This window comes from Sus scrofa, chromosome 16 (assembly GCF_054392235.1).
Source record: "Sus scrofa isolate SSC_HxYL_T2T_F1_AM1 chromosome 16, Sscrofa_HxYL_maternal_Yorkshire_Landrace_v2.0, whole genome shotgun sequence".
Taxonomy (NCBI): Eukaryota; Metazoa; Chordata; class Mammalia; order Artiodactyla; family Suidae; genus Sus; species Sus scrofa.
Genome location: NC_139398.1, coordinates 30939960 through 30960981, shown reverse-complemented (window position 1 = coordinate 30960981; position 21022 = coordinate 30939960). Strand labels below are relative to the sequence as shown.

Genomic DNA, 21022 nt, shown 5'->3' with positions numbered 1-21022 from the left:
GACTAAACGGGAGTTTAGCACCTGCTCATCTCACAGAGCGGTTCTGGGGATTAAATGAACGAGTGCATGTAAAACATCTAAAATGGTCCTCAGGACTGTGAAGGCAAAGAGTAGACACTGGCTCCTGCTCTCAGCCATCAGTCTCAAGTCTCAGAGTCCTTATTTTTTTAGGCAAAGCAGAGTGGGGTAGAAATAATGTCTACTAGTCAAAGATAATTTTCTGCTTATTTGCCCATGCTAACTGAATTTTCCAAAGAAATATGAAATTTTCACTTAGGCCATGAAGTCATCATGGCCTGAGAAAGTATGCATGCTGATGAGTTCATGAGTTTTAATGAGTAGACTTCAGCTGTGTAACTTAGTCCTTAGGCCATCATTTAAAAAATACATTTTCAGGAGTTCCCATCATGGCGCAGTGGTTAACGAATCCGACTAGAAACCATGAGGTTGTGGGTTCGATCCCTGGCCTTGCTCAGTGGGTTAAGGATCCAGCGTTGCCGTGAGCTGTGGTGTAGGTTGCAGATGTTGCTGTGGCTCTGGCGTAGGCCAGCGGCTACAGCTCCGATTAGACCCCTAGTCTGGGAACCTCCATATGCCGCAGGAGCAGCCCCAGAAAAGGCAAAAAGACAAAAAACAAAAAAACAAAAAAAATTTTTAAAAAACGTATTTTCAAAAGATCTATCTTCTCTTTGATATTTGTATGAACCCCCCCACCCCACCCCACCCCCTGCTACGGAGGGCAGAAAGACAGAATGGTGGATTATGGGAGGCATAAGATGCCTTTGAAAAGCTGTGGCCTAATCCATTCCTTACTTTGAGGACCTAAAAAGCATCGTCCTCCCTCAGTCTCCCTGCATCCTGTAATGAGGGTTGTTCCATCTATATTTCCAGTTCCTAGGGAGCCAAGGACAGCCCCTACTTAGATTGTCAGCTACCAGCTGCTGGACATCACCTGTCCGCCTCCTTCTCAGAATCCTAACCCAGGGCCACCGTGCTGCCATTGGCCACCCAAAGTAATGGACAGGTGCCCAGCACCACCCCCTATCTGGCCCTTGCCCTCCTTTCTTTTTTTCTTTCTTTCTTTCTTTCTTTCTTTATTTTTTGGTCTTTTTGCGTTTTCTTGAGCCGCTCCTGTGGCACATGGAGTTTCCCAGGCTAGGGGTCTAATCAGAGCTATAGGCACCGGCCTACGCCAGAGCCACAGCAACGCCAGATCCGAGCCTCATCTGCGACCCACACCACGGCTCACAGCAACGCAGGATCCTTAACCCACTGAGCAAGGCCAGGGATCGAACCCGCAACCTCATGGTTCCCAGTCAGATTCAATAACCACTGCTCCACGACGGGAACTCTCCTCCCTTCTTTCTTGATATGCCCTCTGAGCCTCCCCCTCTACAATTCAGGATGGGAAGATCAATTATCTGGCTGAAAAACAGAAACTCAGATTGCTTTGGTCCCAACAGGTTTAAAGGCGGAAGAGAATAGATAGCTTCTGAACACATGCTCAGGTTTGAAAACACGCCTTATCTTCCCTTGCAAGCAAATCACAAAATGTACCTTCTTTCCTCTCAGAGTGGCTGAGTGTGTCTCCCTCTCCTGCCAAAATTAGCAGGAGAGCTGCTGGCCCCCACCGGCGTTCACTTGCACCCCAGCCTGCTGCGGGGGAGGCTTCACAACACCTACCTCATAGGACCTCAACCCAGAAGCAAAACCCCAGAGACTGTCGTTTCTCGAGGAGAACATTCTCACATCCACACGTGCTTTTTAATGGGAGGAAAGCCCGTTAGCACATTACAGACCCTGGAAATTGGAAGTGCAAATTAAAAAAAAAAAAAAGCGAGGGAGACAAATAAATCCCGACTATTAAGTTGCCTTTGGGACACGTTCCACTGGACCTCCAGGCTGAAAGGACCAAGGTCCTCTGGTCTGTCCCCCACTTCTGGTCAGAACAACACTTGGACCTCAGAGTCCTGACCAGCAGATCATGCTGTTGTTACTAATGGAAGAAAACAGGACTCCCTCTTCTGACTGGGCTCTTTCTAGTGTGAAGCCTCATTGCTAGCCAGAAAGCCTCTCTTTTTTGTCATTAGCCCTAAGTCGTTATTCAGTTCCTAAAGGTAGCCATTCACCTGCTCCATGCTGAACAAACACAGTTAAGAGAACAATACTGGTGTTCCCGTCGTGGCACAGTGGTTAACGAATCCGACTAGGAACCATGAGGTTGCAGGTTCGGTCCCTGCCCTTGCTCAGTGGGTTAAGGATCCGGCGTTGCTGTGAGCTGTGGTGTAGGTTGCAGATGCAGCTGGCTACAGCTCCAATTCGACCCCTAGCCTGGGAACCTCCATATGCCATGGGAGTAGCCCTAGAAATGGGGGAAAAAAAAAAAGAGAGAGAGAACAATATGGTTCACGAGCCCTAGGAGTTTACAATCTCCACGAAAGAGCACGGCCGCTCCACACGGGCACGGAGACAGACACTACACAAGGCAGCAGAGAAGTGGACGCCCTGGGGGATGAGCCCCGAGGTGGTAATGGTTTGTGCTGTGTATCCAATCAGGTGCCTCTCATTCAAACAAGGTGGAAATCATTCACCATCTGCCACTCAGTCTGGGCAGCCCGCCAGAATGAGGACGCAGGCTCTCCCATCATTTCCTCTCAGTTCTCTTGCTTCTGGCCTCTGGAGCTGGCCAGGGGCAGCTATTCCAAGTCAAAGAAAGCCATCTTGCCTTTGGCCTGTCTCTCTAATAGCACCTCACAGCCACGTCTGTTTGTTTGTGTGGTTTCGTTTTAATTGTCTATCATGGGGAAAGCTAAATAGAAAGCTAGTTCTTTTCCAAAGTGGAGTCCCCCGTATAGAGAACACACTAGTGGTTACCCGTGGGGAGAGGGGAGGGGAGGGGAGTAGGTGTTGGGAAGGAAGAAGTCCAAACTCTTAGGTATAAAACATACCTAATAACATACCTAGGTATTAGGTACTAAAAGATATATTGCAGAATGTGGGGAATATAGGCCATATTTTATAATCACCATAGATGAAGCCTAACTTTTAAAAATCATGACCCACTAAAAAAAAATTATGACCCAATATACTGTACATCAATAACCTCATATAATATTGTACATCAACTATACTTCAGTTTAAAAAAAAAAATCTAGTTCTTTTTTAACTGAGCATAAAGAGTTGCCATTCCTGACATGGCCCTTCACTGTGACAGTGAGTCTTTCTCATTTCTCTTTGGGGAGACACATGCATCAGTGAATTCCTCAATGGTTGTGTTCCAAACAAGTAAGCAGAGAATCCTACATGCCTCAGCTGTTCTGTAAAGTGAGAGCGAATAACCCGGCAGTCATCTAGTTCCCAGGGGCGTCTGGATATCTGAGAACGCCTGGAAAGCCCTCAGATGGAGGCCAGTGGGAGCAAGTTATCAGAGTCAAGTGCAAGAGAAAGAAAAAAAAGTTAAGCGTAAGGCCAGGTGGTCCCAGGGCTTGGCCTGTGGTGGTCACGTGTATGCAAACCTATCATAAGATCGTTCCATCTTCCTTACTGCAAACCAGTGGTTTCCAGTGCGAATGAGGAAAGCAGAGGGTGTTGGGCAGCATTTTTTAAGAGCCTTTTGAAAAGACATGGCCTTTAACCCCCACTTCAGTTAAAGGGGAGACCGAGGAAAGGAAACGTTGGATGACAGGCAGGTAAGAAAAGAGATGGGTCCAGGACCGGCCTCTCCCTATCAGGGCAGAATCGGCGGCAGCTTCATCTTGAATGATTAGTAATAAGAACCTGAAAAGGAACCTTGGTCCTGCCCTCCAAGGCCATGGGAGAGAGCGGACTGCAGAAGAAAGCAGGCTGGGCATGCTGCACGGGTAGGCCAAAGGCTAAAGGATATTATGCATCTGATGAACACTACACGTGACCCCTGTACACTAAAAATACAGATGCTGTTTTCATTCAATTTCCTTTTGAAGCATAAAATTAAAAGTCTACCATTGAGGGTAACAGCAGGAACTTCCATAAATCACATGCTAGCACAAATTTTTCAACATCAAAAGAGAGGTTCTCTAGCTGGCAGACACCCCAACGTCTGCTCTTCGGTACGGGGCCTGCCTTCATGCCGTTCACACTTGGCCACTTTCTGACGTATTTCAGCCTTGTGTAAAGTGAAATGGAACGTCTTCATCCTTATCCTAGAGAACTCCGAGGAGATGCAGAGGGCAAGTGGCTTCCTAACAGGCAGCAGGCCTGGGCGAGCGCCGGGGTCCAGCCCCGTGCATGGCCATATCGTCACCATATCGTCTGGCAGACTTCTTTGGGGTGGGGTTTGGCCACAGGTTGCCAAAAGGACTGTCTCCATCCTGGGCTCAGGTCTGCGCCTATAGCAGTGCCCTTGACTGCTAAATGAACTCAGATCTCCTAGCCTAAAGTGTCACTGCCTGCAAACAGAAGCATATTTTTTTTTCTCTCTCTCATTACCTACCACAACATGGATCATTAAACAAAAGCAGTCCTGGGAAGATCATGAAGTCAAGTTCTGACCCCACATGCATCTCCCACTACAGCCCCCGGCTGCTCTTTTAAGGACGGGAACAACACTGCAGGTGTGAGCGCTGGCAGACAGCAAACCTCAGCCAGAAGTGCCACCCAGCCTGCTTGTGAGGAGAAGCGGGGTGGAGACAACGCTGTGGACGGGGACTCCTGGAATTAGTGGGTGTGGAGCATAAGGACATGAGAATGACTTTTAAAAATTCTCCCGATGCTTAGGCAGGGAATTCAGTCATCTGATACATTTGAATGTGTCGCACACACGTCATATATGGATGCTTCTCATCACCCAACACTCTTGAAGGCTTAGTTGAGAAATGCTCATACATAATGACATAATCATCCCTGGCTTTCAGGTGATCAAGTGAGCAATATCTGCCCTTGACCTTGATGTCCCACCAGTGCCTGACCGGATGTGGCTCTGGAAAGCTTGGCGACCTGACCCCCACAGAATGTTCTGGACACTCGCTGACCTCATATCCCAGGGGTCTATGTTCCCGTCAGGCACAGTGTCAAGTAAACACAGACACCAAAGCCCAAAGGGGGAAGGGCAAAGGCAGGCAGCAGGCACCCTGTACGCTCTGCTGGGCAGTGAGGCAGCCCCAAGACAGAGGGAGACGGAGACCAGGGAACACAGGAGGACAACTTCTGGCTGCATTACTTCTAAAAGACCAAAGTCAGAAGGAGCATGTAAATTCTAATTTCTCCAACTGGGTGACATCCTTTAAAGCTGGTCCTGAGCTTCAGGTAGCTCCCCCTGAACTGAGTCACCTGGGATGTGATTGCAAGGAAGAGATGAGCAAACTCCAGGCTTTGTATAAAAATGACTTTCTTCACGTCTGTCTTGTGTCTTAAAATGAAACCTCTCCCTTTTTATTCAAGCAGTTTCAAGGTGCGGTAAGGACTAAGCTAAGATCCAGAACCCCAACTCCTAGTGCAAGCATCCCTGATTTATTCACTCACTGTGAACAGTCAGCAGCTGAATTCTGTTCAGGTCTTAATTCAGAGCTTCCCCAGCTGGATTCCTTAAAATAAGCAGCAGCATTCCTTAAAATGTTAACAGAGGGCTCTAGAAATAGTACTGCTGTGGTTTAACAAGTTTACAAAATGCTAGATTGAGCAAAGTCAAGCAATTCTCTTTACTTGCAGGTAACAACTGGCAGCTAAATTCTATTGAACATCTTCTACATTCTAGAGCTGAACTTAACAGAATTTACATTCTACTGTGTTTAGTCCTTCCCAAATTTGCATAGATGGGAACTGTTATTATCCTATGAAAGAGATTCTGATTAACATCCTAAACAGAAAGATCTTAGTCAGCGGATGGCATCAAAATGCCAGAAAGTGTTGGGTAGGCAGGTTCTAAAGTAGGGGTCCAAACCAGGCCTGCCTTGTTAAAACATCTATCCTACTGGCGCATATGTTCAGCCAGCTGATACTGGAAGGCAGCTCTGTGCTCTGGTTTCTGTTCCAACTGGCTGGTACTTTGAGTAGCTCTACGAATGGAGTACATAGTTTGGAAAAACCAACGAGGGTCTATAAAAGAGAAGACTAAGATTGACAGTGTACTTCAAGGTCAGAGAAGGACAGAACCTCTACCTGGAGATGGGCTGAGAGAGCAGAAGGTGGAAGAAGAAAAGAGGACAAGGAACATGAAGCAACATGCTAATTGCTCCTCATCTCTCAAGCAAATATTTAAACCAGCAGCTAACACAGCATGACTCAGATCAAGCGAATCCAGATTTCAGACTCAGCCAAAGTTGACCTTGAACCTTTATTTCCATGATATTCCTGCCAAAGAGGGGTAGTCTGAAGATAAGCATGAGGAAACATCAACAAACTGACATTGAGGGATATTCTACTAAACAACTGGGCAGAAACTGAATATGTCAAGGTCATGAAAATCAAGGAAAAGATGAGGAACTGCTCTAGACTGAAGGATACTAAAGACGTGACAACTAAATGCAAGACATGATTCTGAAGTGGATCTTTTTGCTGGAAAGGACCTTAGACAAATGGCAAAACAACTGAAATCCAAGGATACAGTAGACAATAGTCACATATCAGTATTAACTTCCTGGGTTTGATGACTGATCGTGGTGATAAGAGAGAAGAGCTTTGTTTGTAGGAAATAGATACTAAAATATTGGGAGGTGATGAGTCAACAAGTTAGTCACTTACTCTGAAATCGTCACTTAACTCTGAAGTAATTCAGGAAAAAAATTTTTTGGTGTTGAAATTTCTCTAAGTTTGAGACTGTTTCAAAAATATTAAAGTGGAATGATGCCCACGACAGCAAAATAAATTAATTAATAAAGTTGACCGTGCCCCAGCTGTGAGTTAAAAGGCGTACTAAACCAAATGAGCATCCAAACAAGCTGGACGTGAAGGCTGAGGGTCCTACTCAGAGACCCGTGCGCTCCAAACACACCAGCAACCAAGGGTGGTAATAAAAGATCTACCTATTTGATGTTTTCTAACCAGAGCTCAATATGAAACATGACGGCTTTGGTTTAAGAGGGTCTTTATTCTATATGACCTTGATTCTTGCTAATAATAGTAACCTTAATAATTATTAATAAATGTAACAAAGCTTCATGTACCCAGACTTGTTGGGGGGGGGAAGATGTTTCATACAAGCAAATATTCCAGATTCTTAAATATTATTTCTCTAAGTATCAAAACTTTTTGTATAATATAAACACTTTAGTTCCCGTCATGGCGCAGTGGTTGACAAATCTGACTAGGAACCATGGGGTTGTGGGTTTGATCCCTGGCCTCGCTCAGTGGGTTAAGGATCCAGCGTTGCTGTGAGCTGTGGTGTAGGTTGCAGACGCGGCTCGGATCCCGCGTTGCTGTGGCTCTGGCGTAGGCCGGTGGCTACAGCTCCGATTCGACCCCTAGCCTGGGAACCTCCATATGCCGCGGGAGCGGCCCAAGAAATGGCAAAAAAAATAAAAAATAAAAATAAACACCTTAGACGGAAGTCCTTCTGAAAGGAGCCACACATGTTCCTGCCTTGACAGAAATCTGCTAAATGTGATTAACCTACTGTGCTTCTCTGTATGAAGGCTGTGACAACGAACAGTCCAGTGGGCTCCATGGCTACTGCAGAGTGTATATGGTGCTGTTCACACAATGCTGACCCCAGGCTTCCATGTTTCTGGATCATCCTTCCTCTTTATGCCGGGACCCTCCTCCCATCCTGAAACGCCTCCTTCCCTGGCTGCTGAGTCTTGTGCATCTTCCTCATCCAGCCCTTCCTACCGGTGACCTCCAGGGTTCTCAACAGCTAGAGCATTAAGTCTAAATGCTTCAGGAGGTGAAGAACACGCTCTATTATTAGCCACATCCCTAAATAAAACTCTGTGCCCTCCTCCTTACAAAATCTCTTGGATTCTCTGAGCGTGCCACGAGGTACCTTGACACATTAGCCCCTGGGCTTAGAGTACCCTCCCCAAGGGCCTTGTCTCATGCTCCTACTCAGCTTTGCTGGATGTTCTCAAGTTACCCCCTCCAGATCCACCTTCCACCCTGCTCCAGTCAGCTCTGCCCTGGAAGGCTGACATACACAGATATCAGCTGGGTCCCCTTGTCCTCTGGCTTCTGCAGCAGATGGGAGAGCAGAAGGAGATAAAGATGGGAATGCCAGGGCCTGCACTCTTCCTAGGGGTGGCAGAGTAGTCTGTGTCAGTTTAACTTCAAAAAAAAAAAAAGTATACACTCTGGACAAAGTATTTTTAAAAGAATATATTAAAAATGCTAAATGAATATATTTTTAAATATTGAATTGAAGGCACTGGAAAGTGCCAAAAAGCAAGCAGTAGGGGGAGGCTATTTGACCCTTTCAAGAAGGGACCGCACTGCGAAAGAACTAAATGTATCTGGCTTCTCCTCTGAGGGTACACCTGGTCCAAGGAGCACGGAACACCTGGAACTCAAGCAGAAAGTCACGGACTTATTGGCTTGAGAGATCAGAGGATGTGGTTCAAAGCTGGGACTGAGGACATACAATGAGAGAGTAAATTCTGAGACGACGACCCACAGAGGAAGGAGCACCCAAATTTTTCCACAATTTTCAGCTGCCCCTAATTAATTCTCAAACTTCATTGACACAGGGGAGACGCCAAGGAGTCCAGCAGAAAGCAACAAATGGGGGGAGTTCCCATTGTGGCTCAGTGGTAATGAACCCCACTAGTACCCATGATGAAGCAGGTTTGATCCCTGGCCTCACTCAGTGGGTTGAGGATCCAACATTGCCGTGAGCTGTGGTGTAGGTCACAGACATGGCTCAGATGCTAAGTTGCTGTGGCTGTGGTGTAGGCCAGCAGCTGCAGCTCCGATTCACCTCCTAGCCTAGGAACTTCCATATGCTGTGGGTACAGCCCTACAAAGCAAAAAAAAAAAAAAAAAAAAGCAACAACTACAAGGCTAAAGAAGCTGAGGAATATCTGAACTGCTGCCTTCTTGCCTTCTGCATGGAAAAGGCTGGAGCTTGAATCCCAGCAAGTTAGAGGAACTTTATCAAGACCTTAGGCTTCCCAGTAAACCCTACATGGGAGTAAAGACTGTCCAGAGACTAAGGATTCATCCTAAGACTAAAAGACAACCAAAATAGCGTCAGTTTCCTCCTTCCTAAGAAAAAAATAAAACAACGTTTCCAAAAGTTCAGGGTGATCAGTCAGTAAAACTGCCTGCCAGAACCAAATTTACTCTTCAGAGGAAAATAACTGAACACAATCTCTGTAACGTATCATCCCCAATATCCACGGTAAAATCAAAAAAGCACTAGACATGCGGAGGCAGAGGAGGTGACTTATAGCCAAGAAAAAGATAGTGACTAGAAAGTTTCCCTGAGATGATTCAGATGTTGGAATTAGCAGATGAGAACCTTAAAGGTATGTTTAAGGACTCAAAGAGAAAATGGCCCAAAAAAGTGATCAAATGGGGAATCTCAGGAAACGAATGAAAGCTATAATAAAGAGCAAGTGGATATTCTAGAACTGATAAGCACAATATTGAAAAAACAAATATTCACTGGATAGGCTTAAAAGATTGTCTGTGATTTCAAAGATAGATCAATAATAAATATCCCAATCTAAAGAACAGAAACCATACAAAATCAATATACAAACACCAATTATATTTATGTATATACTACAAAAAAATAATTGGAAGATTAATTTTTTATTCTGCTTATATGGCTATATCAGAAGACATAAAATTATTAGCAATAAATTTAATCAAAGATATGTAGGACTGCCATGTAGAAAACTACAAACATTACTGAGAAAAATTAAGACTTAGTTATTTGGAGAGGTATATCATGCTCATGGATTGGAAGACTCAATATATTTAAGATGTCAGTTTTCTCCACGTTGGTCTACAGTTCAATATAATCCAAATCAAAAATCCCAGGAACTTTTTTGTAGAAATTGATAAGCTGATTCTAAAATTTACATTGAAAAAGGAAAGAACTAGAATAAGCAAAACAAATATAGTAGGCAAAACTAGAACAGAGAGGAACAAATTAGAGAACTCACATTTCCCAATTTCAGGATTTTCTATAAAGCCAAATCATTCAAGACAATGTGAAACTGGCATAAAACAGAAAAAAGTCTAAAACCACACTTATAACAGTCACCTGAGTTTTAACCAAGGCATTTGAGCAATGCAATGTGAAAAGCAGTCTTTTTCAACATATGGTAACAGGACAAATTGATAAAAATACAGGAAAAAACTAATTTTTTTTTTTTTTTTTTTTGCTTTTTAGGGCCACACCCACAGCATATGGAGGTTCCCAGGCTAGGGAATGAATTGGAGCTACAGCTGCTGACCTACACCACAGCCACAGCAATGCAGGATCCGAGCTGCTTCTGAGACCCATACCACAGCTCATGGCAATGCCAGATCCTTAACCCACTGAGCGAGGCCAGGGATCAAACCTCATCCTCATGGATGTAGTCGGATTCATTAACCGCTGAGCCATGACGGGAACTCCCTTAAATTTATTTCTACCTCTCAGCATATACAAAAATTCATTTCAGATATATCACAAATCTAAATATAAAAGCTAAAACTACGAGGCTCTGAATGAAAACAGGAGACTATCTTTGTGTCTTCAGGGCTGGCAAATTTTTCTTAGGGAAGAATATTTTAAAATGCACTAAACATGTAAAAACACCTTCAATATTAAAAACTCTGTTTATCAAAAAAGCACCATTAAAACTATGAAAAAAGCAAGTGAAAGTCAGAGAGAAAATTACATTATACACGTAGTCAACTTATATCTAGAGCATTAAACAAAAACTAAATCAATTTTTAAAAAAGATAAAACCTCGATTTTTAAATAGGGTAAAATACCTCAGTGGACAGATCATAAAAATGAAGTAGCCAATAAGCACAGGAAAAGAGGCTCAAAAATCACTAGTCACCAGGGAATACAATTTAAAACCACAATGAGATATCATTTTACATCCATCACAATAGCTAAAATTAAAAATTTTTACACCACCAAGAGTAGGTAAGGACAGCTAACTCCCATACGTTACCAGTGGGAATGTAAAACGATACCATTTTGGCAGTTTCTTATACAGTTGAACATACATATATGCTGTGACCCAGAAATTCCATTCCTAGGTATTTACACAATAGAAATGAAAACTTATGTCCACGCAAAGACTTATACCAGAACGTTCTTTACAGCTTTAGTCATGATAGTCCCAAACTGGGGGGAAAGATGTCTATCAGCAGGAGAACAAATAACAAACTGTGGTATATCTATACAATAGAATATTATTTAGCAATGTAAAAAAAGAAAAAGAATGAATATTAACACATGCAACATCATGCAAAAATCTCAAAAGCAATATATGGTGTAAAAGAAATCAGACACAAGAGAATATACTGCATGATTCCACTCTTTTAGTATGTACTATATGAATTCAAGAATGAGCAAAATGAATATATGGTAAAAGAAATAAGAGCAGTTATAGCAAAAACAATAAAATATGTAGGAATAAATTTACGCAGAGAGGTAAAAGATAAATGGAAATAAATTGAAGAAAATACAAATAAGAGGAAAAGATATCACATGTTCTTAGATTAGAAGAATTAATATTGTTAAAATATCCCATAGTGCACAAAGTGATTTATAGATTCAATGCAATCCCTATAAAATTTCTAGTGGCATTTTTCACAGAAATAGAACAATTCAAAACTTTGTTTGGAACCATAAAAGAACCCAAACAACCAAAGCAATCTTGAGAAAGAACAAATGTGGAGGCATCACACTTCTGATTTAAAACTATACTATAAAGCTATAGTAATCAAAGCAGTATGGTACTGGCATAAAAATAGACACATAGATTAATAGAACAGAATCATAGGCAAAGAAATAAACCCACACATAAACAGTCAACTAATCTTTGATGAGGAGCCAAAAATACACAATGGAGAAAGAATAGTCTCTTCAATAAATGGTCCGGGAGAACTAGACATCCACCAGCAAAAGAACGAAATTAGACCCCTATCTCATACCACTCATACAAATTAACTAAAAACAGATGAAAAACTTAAATGTAAGACCAGAAACCTTAAAACAATTATAAGAACACACAGGGGGAAGGCTCTTTGATGTTGGTCTTGGCCATGATTTTTTAGCTATGACATGGAAAGCACAAGCCACAAAAGCAAAAATAAACAAGTGGGACTACATCAAACTAAAAAACTTGTGACTGATTCACTCTGCTGAAACTAACAGGACATTGTAAATAAACTACAGTCTGATGAAATGTGAATAAATTAATAGCTTCTACACAATGAAGGAACATCAACAAAATGAAAAGGCAGCCTATAGAATGGTAAAAAATAATTGCAAAGTTCCTATCTGATAAGGCATTAATATCAAAAACACATTTTTAAAAACTCATTAACTCAATAGCAAAAAAAACAAATAACCTGATTAACAAAATGAGGACCCAAAGAGACATTTTTTCCAAAGAGGACATGCAGATGGACAACGGGTATATGTAAACATGCTCAACATTACTAAACATCTGGGAGAGGTAAATCAAAACAGCAATGAATATCACTTCACACTTGTTAGGATGGTATTATTAAAAGAGAGAGAGAAAGAGAAAAGAAATGTTGGTGAGGATGTAGAGAAAAAGGGACGCTCTGGGCACAGTTGGTGGGCATTTAAATTGATACAGCCTTTATAGAAAACACTATGGAATTTTCACAAAAAAACTAAAAATAGAATTACTATATGATCCACAAATGCCACTTCTGGGTATGTATCTGAAGGAACTGAAATCAGTACCTGGAAGAGACAACCTCACTCTGTGTTCACTGCAGCATTATCCACAACAGCTAATATACAGAAACAACCTGTATTCACTGACAGATGAATGATTAAAGAAAATATGAGATAGATAGATGATAGATAGATAGATAGACAGACAGACAAATAGGTTTGAGTCATGAAAAAATATAAGGAAATTCTGCTCTTTGCAACAACTTGGCTGAATGTGGAGGGTGTTAAGCTAAGTAAAACAAGTCATACAGAGACAAATACTATATGATGTCACTTGTATGGAATCTAAAAGAGTCAAATTCATAGGAAAAGAGAATTGAGTGGTGGTTGCCAGGGACTGGAGTGGGAGAAATGGGAAGATGCTGGTAAAAGGGTAAAAAGTCTCAGTTATAAGATGAATAAGTTCTGGGGCTCTGATGTACAGCAAGGTGACTAGAGTTAACAATACTGTATTGTGGAGTTCCCATCGTGGCTCAGTGGTTAACGAATCCAACTAGGAACCATGAAGTTGCGGGTTCGATAGATACCTGGCCTTGCTCGATGGGTTAAGGATCCGGCATTGCCGTGAACTGTGGTGTAGGTTGCAGACTCGGCTTGGATGCCGTGTTGCTGTGGCTCTGGTGTAGGCCCGTGGCTATGGCTCCCATTTGAGCCCTAGCCTGGGAACCTCCATATGCCATGAGAGCGGCCACAGAAAAGGCAAAAAGACCAAAAACAAAACAAAACAAAACAATACCGTATTGTATATGTGTGATTTCCTAAGAGAGTAAATCTTAAAATGTTCTCTCCACCAGAAAATAAAAATGAAAAAGATAACTATATGAGGTGATAGATGTGTCAACTAACTTTATTGTGATCATTTCACAATACACATACATCAAATTAGTATGTTGTACACCTTAAATATATGCAATTTCATTTGTCAAGTATACCTCCATAAAGATGAAGGGACAAAAGAAGAGTGGTTGCCTACGGGGTGGACATTGATTAGAAAGGGAGATGAGAGAACCGTATGTGCTCTTGCAAATTTCCTGTATCTTATCTGAAGCAGTAGTTGCATGGACATACATTTATCAAAGCTGAACAAGTTATACACTTAAGAGCTATGATCTCACTATATATAAATTTTATTTTAGTAAAATAATCAAGGGACTTGTGAGAAAAAAGAGTCTATACATGTATGTGTAACTGGGTCACCATGCTGTACAGCAGGAAATTGACAGAACACTGTAAACCAGCTATAATGAAAAAATAAAAATAAAAAACATTAGATAAAAAAATAAAATAATCAAGGGACTTATCTTTTAGACATATATTAAAATGCAGATGAAATAAGGATGCCTTAAAACTTTCTTCAAAATTACCAGAGCTTGGAGTAAGGCTGGGGAAAAAGGTTATAGATGAAATTAGACTGAGTCGATTAATTATTGAAGATGGGTGTCAAGGACACGGAGTTTCACAAAACTGAGCTTCTATTTTTGTCTATATTTAAAAGTTCCCATAACAAAAAGTGTATTAATCAATTCCTTAAATGAATATCCCAAGCCTGGAAAATTGTGGAAAACTTTCCACAGTCAGTGCTATAAGAACAGATGAAAATCCATAATAATAAGGTCAGCCTTCATGTGTTGTCCAATCCACTTGTTTTCTATCATTGAATGAATTTTTTTTTCCAATTTTTAAACCAATAATTTTCAAAAGACTTTCGTGGGTCTCAAACATCAACGTTCAAGAATAAGGCAGCACACCAGAAGGTCAACACTCTCGGAATCCCACTTAGGATCCATCATAATGAACTGCTCTAAATCATTCTGGAACCCATGGTAAGACGGCCTTTGGAAACGACGCAAGTAATGAGTTTCACATGCTGACTAACTCCCGGGAAAAACAGTCATCCCTTGAAACTCTCCCGAAAGCATCCCTGCAGGTCTACAGTCTGCGAATTCAGTTATGTTTTCAAATTTCAAGAAATGCCCCATATTCTTCACAAGTCGGGATCGTGCTACCTAACGTTTTGAAGAGACTGATCGCTTTAGTCTATTTCATAAGAAAACCGTTTGACTTCCTTGGGCAATGAAAAGATACTCTATTTCTTTCTAAAAACATTTAGGGCTAACAGACTCTACTCATGTGAGGAAGGTTCCTTTCTCTTAAGAAAGTTACCAAAACCACGAAGAGTGTTCTAGATGCAGATGTATCATGATTTTGAATCATGGAGGCAGTCCCTAAATTCTGAAAGGCAGAATGACACTGAGCTTAATAAATAAATATATTGGGCACAGCACAGGAGAGATCCCTGGGTACATGTCTTTGGGAGATGCCTTATTTTAACCTCACAGGCATTCTTTACACCCTAAAAAAATTACAGAGTCACAAAAGTTTACAACTTGAAGGGAATTTCAAGCTCTTATAGTCCAGCATATTGTGTAAATGAGAAATTGAAGTCCTTGGAGTTCCTGTTGTGCCCCAGGAGGTTCAGAATCCGACTAGTATCCACGAGGGCACAGGTTTGATCCCTGGCCTCACTCAGTGGGTTAAGGATCCCGCATTGCCTCAAGCTGCAACACAGGTCTCAGACGTAGCTCAGATCCCATGTTGCTGTGGCTGTGGCTGTTGTGCAGGCCAGCAGCTGCAGCTCTGATTCAACCTTTCGCCTGGGAACTTCTATATGCGGCGGGTGCAGCCTTAAAAAGAGAAACTGAAGCTCTTAACAGTTGCCTGATTCACTCAACGTCACACAGAAGTAAGAACAGAGCTTCGAATGGAACTCAAGTTATCTGACTCCAAACCAGCAGCTTCATCATCAGTGTTGATTTGTTTTTCAACTTGCATCCAACGACAGAGCACCTATATGAGTTCTCTAACATAGGTGAGATTTCCAAGTTGCTATCTGCATGTCAGGAGGGAAAAGAAGGAAGAAGTTTGCCCTCGCAAACACATTTTTAATTAACTGTCAGGAAAGGAGAATTAAAGGAGAGGGAGAAAGGGTGATATTGGATACCAGATCGTTAAAGTTAGCTCCAGGCTTGCTTTAAAAAAATGTGAGTTGACAAAAGGCTTAATCTGTTTAAGCTCACTGCTCATAAAGTCAATTCATCATTATTTAGCCTGCTGTATTTTTTCCAAGAGTTGAGGCACTGAACTTAAAAGAAAAACTCCTAATCAGAGGCTCAGTTCTCAAAGAACTAAGATGTCAAAAATCCTATGTCAAATATCATTGTAATCTGATGCTGGGAGCCTCCCTCACTCCCGGGATATAATGAATACATTGAGGAGGTTGGCGGTCGGCTCACATTCTTCCCCTCCGCCCACATTGTTGCAATTGTACTGAATCATTTCAGTGCCCCTGTGCATTATCCATTCATTCCACATTGTAGCCTCCTGGTTCCTTATTTTCATGTATTTCATCTCCACTGAATTTCATCAATTCACACTCATACGCATGCCCTAGACCAAAGCTTTAATGTGCATAAAGTTCACTTGGGAATCTTGTTCAAACTGCGGATTCTGATTCGGTCGGTCTGAGGGATGGGACAAAAGACTCATTTGTACAGTCTCTCAGCTGATGCTGATGCCACTGGTTCATGGACCATCCTGAATTTCAGTAGCAAAACCCTAGATTTTTTTTTTCCATCTTTTTAGGGCCACACCTGCAGTCTATAGAAGTTCCTGGGGTAGGACTTGAATCAGAGCTGCAGCTGCTAGCCACAGCCACATGGCATCCGAGCCACATCTGTGACCTACACCACAGCCCACAGCAATGCCAGATCCTTAACCCCCTGAACAAGGCCAGGGATCAAACCCACATCCTCATGGATACTAGGCAGGTTTGTAACCCCCGAGCCACAACGGGAACTCCTGCAAAACCCTACATCTTATCACCACCTGCAACTGCTCTACTTTCAAAAGCCCTGAAAATCTCTCTTTGACTACAGTCTCTCACTTTCTCCTTCCTTCTGTGTACAGAACAAATTCACTGAAGTCAAACATCCCTCCTCCCTGACTTCCCCACTACGTGTGGTCCAGCAGAGCTCGGAATGGGGCAGTTCCGAATGAAAGGATGAGGCAGGTAGACACAGTGTTATTCAGGCAGAGGTACCAGTGGGCAGTTGGAACTGGGGGCCCGCCACTCAGACGGAGGCTGGAGTTGGAGATAGAAATTTAGGTGTTATCCACAAAGAGCTGAACATCCCACCCAGGTGGGTGGATGTGCCGCCCAGAAAGTGTTTAGAGAAAAAGGAGCCAAGGGAAGAACTTGGGAAACACTAATATTTGTGGAGTGAATGGAAAAGAGGAGTCATGAAAGGAGACCAGGAAGGGCTGCGACGTAGGCAGAGAAAGAACTTAGACACGGTGGTGTCCCGGGAGCCAAGGGAGGGGCAGACTTCATAAGAGAGAGCCTTGCTGGAGTTCCCGTCGTGGCTCAGTGGTTAATGAATCCGACTAGGAACCATGAGGTTGCGGGTTCGGTCCCTGCCCTTGCTCAGTGGGTTAATGATCCAGCGTTGCTGTGAGCTGTGGTGTAGGTCACAGATGCAGCTCGGATCCCACGTTGCTGTGGCTCTGGTGTAGGCCGGCAGCTACAGCTCCGATTCAACCCCTCGCTTGGGAACTTCCATGTGCCGCAGGAGTGGCCCAAGAAATGGCAAAAAGACAAAAAAAAAAAAGAGAGAGAGAGAGAGAGACCTTGCCAAACTACTCCTCTGCAGAATTCCCCCATCCAAGCCTGGTTATTTTGCTCAATATTCCCTAAAGGAGTCTATTCCTAGCTTTAAGCTGGGTTGCCCTGTGTTGGCCTCTCTGAGGAGGCTCTTCTAGACCCATCTCTTCTTCCCTATCTTTCAAGAGCCGCTCTGCTAAACTGTCCTCACAGGACGCAATGCCTTGCCCAAAGGAGGAGCTCGGTAAGTGTGTAATGCATTCAGTTAGGTACAATCGACAACCACCGGCAGGGAGTTCCCGTTGTGGTGCAGCAGAAACGAATCCAACTAGGAACCGTGAGGTTGTGGGTTCGATCCCTGGCCTCGCTCAGTGGGTGAAGTGTCCAGCATTGCTGTGAGCTGTGGTGTAGGTCGAAGATGCTGCTCAGATCCCACACTGCTGTGGCTGTGGCGTAGCCCGGCAGCCGTGGCTCCGATTCATATGCCTGCCACATGCCTCAGGTGCGGCCCTTAAAAAAAAAAAAAAATCCCCAGGCTTAACTCTATGCATGGGGTCAAGTGATCAACAAAAATGCATGTGCATCTAGAGGGCATATCTGAGAGCTGTTCTGCCCAAGAAGTTCTTAGACATATGGTTACCATAAACATATGTCACTGCCAAGTACCAAAAAGAGAAAATGGCCCCAACTGAAATAAATATAATTTGTAAGGCAAGAATGGGCAAATTAGGGTGCCAATCTGACAGTGGACTGTTTACTAATAAATGAGGTGTCTGTAAGATCTTTAGGATCGGGTAAAAACATAGCTGGCTGACTTCAGTGATTTAGTGATTATCCCACATGGAGATAACTGGGTAAAAGGAAAGAAATAATACAGGTCCCCAATTTTAGGTCAGTCATGAAATTGTTCATTACACACACACACACACACACACACACACACACCAGTTCTCTGCTCATCTTCTCCCTACCTCCAAATCACGGCCATGAGAGCAAGATTTTTAGAACTTTACAAAATAAAGCAAGTTCACTTGGGTGGGGTGGGGGGGCGGGGCAGAATCAGATGAGAAAGACTAAGCCAAAAGAATGTCCTACAGCTTAAACCACTTTCGCATTTCATAACCAGGAAGGGGGTTGAGTCCCCAGCAGTGTGTTATTCTAGTTCCTCTCTTTTAACAAGGGGCTGGACCCCAGAAAAGGATGCCAATGGAAGCTGCTACTGCACACTGCTCGCAGGGCCACGGAGATGCTCTGCCCTCAGCTGCTGGGCTGTTTTCTTTGGACACCATCACTCACAGCGCTTAAGCTTCTAAAACCCCCTTTACAATCATTTTTCTTAACTTCCAAGAGCAACTCAGTGTGGTTTTCCCCACTGCACAGATTCAAGTCTTTGGCACACAAGGTGGCATGCCCTGGGGTCATCGATTGTTTGAATGCCCATCAATTAACCTTTACTGAACCACTACCTTGGGCTCTTCCGCCTCTTCCACCCACACGGAGGGCAGCACCAACGGCCAGGGCTTCTGGATCAGAACCCTGCCCAAAGACTTTAAAACCCTGCAGCTGCTGTCAGCATCCAACACCAGCATCCTCTGTTAGTGCCTCAGCCAATGACGCTGGCAGGGGCCTGTCGGCCTCCTATCTTCCAAGCTGGAGGGCCAAACACACTGGCAGTCCTTTCCAGTTCCTGTCAAGTGATGTGTCATGCAGTCATTCATTCTGCCATTCTATTAGTAAAATGCAAAGCTTCGTGTAAGGGAGCTCGTGTTGGGAAAGCAGCACACCGCTCCAGCCACAGGGTGGCCTGCCTAAAGAAAGGTTTCCCGAGCAGCGCTTGCTTATAGAAAGACACAATCCTGGCATTTGGAAGTCTCTCTCATCCCCACCTAACAGCAAAATCCACCTTTAGATTGATTTACCTGAAGCCTTCTTTTCCCAGGTTCCTCCGTAAAATGAAATAGCCTGGGAAAGCTCATCTGCTGTACTCCCAGCATCTCTGTGTAAATGCGTTTCTCCCCTAAAGTGGAGAAAGGAAGATGCTGAAGGCCCTGAGGCCCTGAGGCCCTGAGGCCCTGGAAGGAAGGAGAAGAATGGCAGAATAAAGAAATCTGAGATGGAGTTCCTGTTGTGGCTCAGTGATTAACGAATCCAACTACAATCCATGAGAATGCAGGTTCGATCCCTGGACTCACTCAATGGGTTAAGGATCCGGTGTTGCCGTGAGCTATGATGCAGGTCACGGATGCAGTTCCTATCTGGCACTGCCATGGCTGTGGCATAGGCTGGCAGCTGCAGTTCCGATTCGCCCCCTAGCCTGGGAACCTCCATGTGCCATGGGTGCAGCCCTAAAAAGACAAAAGATAAAAAAAAAAAAAAAAAAAAAAAAAAAGAGAGAGAGAGAGAAGAAAAAGAAATCTGAGCTTTCATCCCCCTATAATTTTTGCCCCATGCTTCTTCGCTTACGCTAGTGGGTATGATCGTTAGAGCCGATCATGTTCTCTCTGCAAGTTGAACCGGTAATGTGTCTCTAGTCCAGTGACGTGACTCCCCTAGAAAGAACGATCATTGGAGTTCCCGTCGTGGCTCAGTGGTTAACAAATCTGACTAGGAACCATGAGGTTGCAGGTTCAATCCCTGGCCTTGCTCAGTGGGTTAAGGATCCGGCGTTGCTGTGAGCTGGGGTGTAGGTCACAGATGCAGCTCGGATCCCGCGTTGCTGTGGCTCTAGCGTAGGCTGGCGGCTACAGATCCGATTCGACCCCTAGCCTGGGAACCTCCATGTGCCACGGGAGCAGCCCAAGAAATGGCAAAAAGACAAAAAAAAAAAAAAAAAAAAAGAACGAAAGAATGATTGTGCTTCCATTATAAAGAGTTTGGCCAAATGTAATAAATGCCCTTTGACTCCGTTCAGTGACCATACAGGAAGAAAAACAAGTAAAGGGGCTTGACCTTTTGATTGTGAAATGTATTTCCACATTGCGTGGCTATTTTAGTCGTGCATATTTGAGTATATTGTCACCATTATTGCAAAATGTCTAACTGAAATTACATCACCACACGTAGTGGAAAAAAAAAATAAAAACAGAGTGATTGTCTTTTGAAAGGTCAAAATGAAATCGATTGCTTGGAAAAACCCTTTCTCCTGGGTGCCATGGATCTCCCTTTTCTCCAACACCAGCCCAACAACGTTTTTCCAATTAATAAATCCACACCTGCCAACATGTGGAAATCGCAAGTAAATAGAAACGTATTTACAATCAAACAAAAATGCTTTACTCAGGAGATTCCCAAGTTTTTAAAATATTCTAATTTAGCACAACAAAAGCTATTTAGAAGCTAAAAGGATAAACAATTTTAAAGCACTTTTCCCTTTGATGTCAAGAAAAGGAAAGTGATGTAGTTTTTTAGATTTCTGTACATCTTTATTTAAATATGTTTTGAAAGCCGTCTGATTACGTCTTTAGCTAGAAAAAAAAAAAAAAAAAAAAAAAAGAATAGCTTTAAATAAG

At 43.1% G+C, this 21022-nt stretch overlaps 1 protein-coding gene and 1 long non-coding RNA gene across 13 annotated transcripts in view; one reads left to right on the top strand and one right to left on the bottom strand.

The window, feature by feature from the left end:
• Window positions 1-21022, bottom strand: part of NPR3 (natriuretic peptide receptor 3) — an 88984-nt gene that overhangs the window by 19240 nt on the left and 48722 nt on the right. The window lies entirely within an intron of this gene.
• Window positions 1061-6856, top strand: LOC146395488 (uncharacterized). The gene is made up of 2 exons (XR_014831126.1): window positions 1061-1161; window positions 2367-6856. It is a non-coding gene; the product is annotated as an uncharacterized LOC146395488 (long non-coding RNA).